Here is a 6,000-nt window from a genome sequence, read left to right as displayed (position 1 = left end):
TTGCTTCTTTGATCAAAGGTTCCGGAAAGTGTTTCTGTTTAAATTTATCGGTCAGGATCTTAGCCTGACTATCATAGGTCTTCAAATCCGTACAATTCTTCCGAATTCTCAGGAATTGGCCAAATGGAATGTTCTCCCTCCAGGGTTTGTAATGGCTGCTCCTAAAATCGACATATCCGTTTGCATCCACGTTTTTTAAGTAATTCCGAGTTTTGACAGCTCCGTCTTCAATGTATAGGGCCACGTCCAAATATTCGATTTCCTGTTCATTAGTGTTAGAAGTAAACGATATACCCCATGTATTATCATTCATGTATTTCACAAATTCACTAGTTGACTCCGTGTCGCCTTCCCAGATCAGGAAAAGGTCATCGATATAACGTCGGTAATATATTACATTGTTCTTAAATGGATTCTCTGGGCCTAGCATTAGATTTTCCAACATCCCCATCGTCAAGTTTGCGTAATTAGGAGCATAATTTGCCCCCATCGCCGTGCCCCGTCTCTGCAGATATAGAGTGTCGAGAAATTTAAAATAATTGTGAGTTAAGGTAAATTCAGTTGCTTTCAGTAGAAATTTCTTCTGTTCGTATGGCATACTCCCATCCATTCCTAAATAATACCAGATGGCTCGCAGACCCACATGATGGTGTATGTTGGTATAGAGTGCTGTGACATCCAGCGTCAACCATCTATAAGTTGGTTTCCAGGTGATAGCTTCTAATTCAGAGAGTAATTGTGTTGAGTCTCTCAGATAGGAGGGGAGTTCCTGTACATACGATTTATTACACTTAAAATCGTATGTACAGGAACTCCCCTCCTATCTGAGAGACTCAACACAATTACTCTCTGAATTAGAAGCTATCACCTGGAAACCAACTTATAGATGGTTGACGCTGGATGTCACAGCACTCTATACCAACATACACCATCATGTGGGTCTGCGAGCCATCTGGTATTATTTAGGAATGGATGGGAGTATGCATACGAACAGAAGAAATTTCTACTGAAAGCAACTGAATTTACCTTAACTCACAATTATTTTAAATTTCTAGACGGGGCACGGCGATGGGGGCAAATTATGCTCCTAATTACGCAAACTTGACGATGGGGATGTTGGAAAATCTAATGCTAGGCCCAGAGAATCCATTTAAGAACAATGTAATATATTACCGACGTTATATCGATGACCTTTTCCTGATCTGGGAAGGCGACACGGAGTCAACTAGTGAATTTGTGAAATACATGAATGATAATACATGGGGTATATCGTTTACTTCTAACACTAATGAACAGGAAATCGAATATTTGGACGTGGCCCTATACATTGAAGACGGAGCTGTCAAAACTCGGAATTACTTCAAAAACGTGGATGCAAACGGATATGTCGATTTTAGGAGCAGCCATTACAAACCCTGGAGGGAGAACATTCCATTTGGCCAATTCCTGAGAATTCGGAAGAATTGTACGGATTTGAAGACCTATGATATTCAGGCTAAGATCCTGACCGATAAATTTAAACAGAAACACTTTCCGGAACCTTTGATCAAAGAAGCAAGGAAAAGAGCCAGAAACGTAGATAGACGAACTCTACTAAAGAAAAAAGCCAAATTACAACCATCAAATACCACGAATCGGCCAGTAGAAACACACTTCGTAACTAGATTCGCAACCAATCCATGTAGCTATCAAGAAGGCCCTCACCAAACACTGGCAGCTACTCCTTAATGACCCATATCTGAAACAAACGCTGGGGGATAAACCTAAATGCGTCTTTAGAAGAGCAAAAACATTAAAAAACCATCTAGCCCCGAGTAGGATTAGATTCTTCAAATCGACAGGCGAAACAACTAACAAAACCGACAAAAGAGGTGTATCGAAATGCGGAGGAAAAAGGTGCCTCTGCTGCCGAAGAATCTTGGATAAGAAAGAGGACTTTAAATCCTCAGTAACGGGTGAGGTCTTCCAGATTAAGGAACATATGACATGTGGCTCCAGCTTTATAATATACATAATTACATGTACGTGTAACCTTCAATATGTGGGTAGGACTACACAATCGTGCAGAGAGAGGTGGGGCCAACACAGACGAAATGTCCTGAAGGGATATATGAAGCACGGCCTGTCCCGACACTGCAGAGAGTTGCACAATCAGGATCCGACTACCCTCAGCATCTGTCCTATAGAATCAATCCCTGAGGATGCTACCGATAGATCTGGCACCTTAAGAGCAAGGGAGATGTATTTGGGTTTTCAAGCTAAGGACGCTACAACCGGAGGGGCTCAATATTTGCCTGGAGCATAATCTCTGATATGGACATACCCATCACTTAGTCATAAGTTCTAAAAGCAAATATAACGGATTTATGCTTTGTACCTCCTTATTCTCCTTCCCCCCCCCCCAAACCCCCCCCCCCTTTTTTTCCCCCCTCCCCTCTCCCCTTCCGCCCCCCCCCTCCCTCCCCGCATTTCCCCCCCCCTCTCTTCCCCACCTATCCCCTCCAAACCCCCCCCCCCCCTCCCTCTCCTCCCTCCTCCCCCTCCCCCCCCTCCCCCTCCCACACAAACCCCTCCCCCCCCCCACACACACGCACTACCCCTCCCCCAACCCCCCCCCCCTTCCCTGACCCGCCTCCCTATCACCATTCTTTCCCCCCCCCCCTCCAACTACTCCCAGACCCCCCTCCCAGCCCCCACCCCTCATCCCGACTAGTCGCATAATCTTATTAAAACTCGTTTATACTCATAAAACCCTCCGTATATGCCCAGTAAGGAAGTAACTTATACCCCCCCATTTTTCCTCCCCCCACCCCCTCCTGGTTCCAATACTATATATTGGGGTCAGCAGATTTATGTTTACTAGATATTGTGTAAAAAAATGTGTGAAAAAATCTGCAAGAGAATTCACTAGTACACCACCATGACAAGGTAGCAAGCCTTATGAAATTACTGCTTTGACTTATTACATTGTGCATGTAGGATGGTGGGCTATTGTGCACTATAGTCATTACATCCTGGAAGTAGTCGTTATAGGATTACATCAAAACAAAATAGAGGGTACGAACGAATGCTTTGCCCTCAATCTTAAATTACCTTCCCTTGTTCTTGATATAATTGTGCCTATACAAGTAAAAATGTCCGGTTAATGGCCCCTCCCCCTGCCCCCGATCACCCAGTAGTGGCCTCAAAACTGTAATTGGTCCTATGTTACACCAATATGGCCGCAGGTATAGACAAGCCACACATAAGATGGCTGCCGCGCATGTCCCCTACTGTGTGGGCTGGATGCCCCGCACAAGATGGCTGTCCGTATTGGACGCCTTCACAACTAACTCTGAGCCGCCACACGCAAGATGGCCGCCGCCCGTACACACCCCCTACCCCGTACACACCCCCTACCCAAGACGCACTTCCTACGGAAGTGACGTCATGGGAATCCCATACTTCCACGCCGACGGGCATATTGGCCACATTATTCGCATATAAACAGCGGTACAACGGAGCGCAGCCATGGCGCCCACGCTATACAACTTCTGGCATACAGGTAAGCTATCTTTCAGCAGTCCACTCGATCTCTCCGCTATTATACCCCACGCTCAGCACGCACAGCTGGAGTTGTCAGTTGGCTTATGGCCAATTAAATACACTATCCTGTCATTCTTCACAATTGTAGCTCCTAGGAGTTCCTCCGCACTGCAACAATTATCTTGCTAATTATCTGATTAAATACTTATGTGCATCAAAATTCTCGGACCATGATAAGATTAGTTTCCATCTCCTTTACGACCAGCGTTCCATTATTTATATTTTTTTATATAAACTTACACTACACCCTATGTCCCATCAGGAAGCCTCCAATTATATAGGGAGTAAATCACTGTCAGGATAGAATAGAGCAGGTTTATTCTGGGTATAGGAAGACAGAATTAGGGATAGGGTAGCGTACCATTAACCATCCATGGTTTTGTGCTATTGAAATGATGTAGGAGGAATCATTTTATAATTTTATTATGGTTTTTTATATGTGCCTAGTTGCAGGAATGGATGCTTTATATGTGTATATATATGTTGGAAAATCTATATATAATTTTTTTATATGTGTCATTTTTTTTATATATGTGTCATTATTTATATTGTTGTTTTATATGAAGTGAAGTATGTTTAGTCTGAGCGCCATCATTGTTCTCTTTTTTAAGCACTGTATTTGACCTGAGGAAGCGACTTGTGGTCGCGAAACGCGTTGTCTAGTTCGTTGTGCTACAATTAAATCCAATTTTATGACTTACGTGTGTACGTGCCTTCGTTACAGGTAAGACACACCACGCTTACCATATTAGTGATTATAAGTTATTATAAGATACAAGGGCGCCTCCTACAGTGTTTCCGATACCTAAATACCCCACTACGTGGGGGCTTACTTACTGTAATTTATTATAGTAGTAGTTTTTTTAGGAGCAGCGACCAGACAAGGCCGAGTGGAGACGGTACTTCTCCACATGTTTGAATAGTGGTTGCCGTAATAGCAACCCAGAATTGTGAGTATAATTGTTACTATTTTTTAACTGATTATCTCACACAACGATAATACACGATATTGGGCTCCCGGTGTCCCTGTGCTTTTTACCTCTTCTAGCCCTACTCAACTGGTAAACACTGAAGACGTGGTAAAGACGTGGTAAACACTGAAACAGGTAGTGACATTTTGGCACTGACACTGGTGAGGACACGCCTCCGCACCTCTCGCATCACTCTGAGACACTTCCATCGCGTCGCCTCCTTTGGGAAGGTGAGAGTCCAGGCAGGCGGCCTCATACACGCGAGTCTTTACTGGATTTTATGTAAGTGCATATTTGCTATGCCTGTTTTATCAATGAAAAGTTCATGCGCTATAGGAGTGCCCTCTCTCTCTATTTTTTTTGCACAGTTTTCTTGGATCCACCCATATGGGAGGCCGCATCATAGTACATAACTAAGTCAATATCTGGCCACATACAAAAAGGACGACTTCACCGACTTCACTGATCACTTGCACACTGGTAGCGCAGTAATTCTCTAATGCTTTTACTGCCTACTACAAGCAACAGCAACATAGGATAAAAGTGTTTTATAATGCATTTTACTCTGAAGGAAATGTACTTTCTATTAGTGTATATTTTAAATATTAAAATTTTTCGTGATAGTGGTCCTTTAATGCCTGTAATCCAAATGCAAGACAAGCCAGCCCAAGTTCAGAATTCCTAAACCCAGAACATTCTGCACACCAGTTAATTTTGCAAAGTGTTTTATTAGAAGTTTAGCCGCATGAAGACAAGTCAACACTCAGACCAACATGTTTCATGCCCTCTGGCCCCTAACTCCAGGAAAAACACTATTATAGACAATAGTTCCAATGGAAGCCTCCATAGGCAAGTATTTTACTTAGCAGCAATTATCGTCACTTGAACTGATATTACTATGTCAACATGTACACAAATAAAATATGATTAAAGTTATAAAGACAAAGGTTATTATTATTATTACTTAGTGTTAGTAGTTTTATAATGCCGACATCTTCCGCAGCACTGTACAGAGTATATTGTCTTGTCACTAAACTGTCCCTCAGAGGGGCTCACAATCTAATGCCTACTATAGTCATATTTCCTTAAAGTAGGTAAAGCCCAGCACTAGCTGCTAAAGAGGGGTCTGGAAATCTGAACCTGTGCCCAGACGAGATGTGCACTTCGAGAGACCAGCAATAAATTGTGCAACAGAGTTGCAAAGGTGGCACTAGGTCATCCGCAAGCTGGCACCTTTATTCAAAAGCTGGGTACAGACATGGGGATATAGCAGTGGGGGTGAGAAGGCCTGACAGCCATTTCACTTAAAAAAGCTTCCTCAGAGGCCAATGGTACACAAATCCAAAAGTTTGTGTACACCTGGGCTCTGAGGAAGCTTTTTAAGTGAAGTGGCTTTCAGGCCTTCTCACCCCCACTGATATTTTCCCATGTCGGTACCTAGCTT

Source organism: Hyperolius riggenbachi, chromosome 6, assembly GCF_040937935.1.
Source record: "Hyperolius riggenbachi isolate aHypRig1 chromosome 6, aHypRig1.pri, whole genome shotgun sequence".
NCBI lineage: Eukaryota > Metazoa > Chordata > Amphibia > Anura > Hyperoliidae > Hyperolius > Hyperolius riggenbachi.
The sequence above is the reverse complement of the archived record's forward strand: the minus strand, read 5'-3'. Positions refer to the sequence as shown.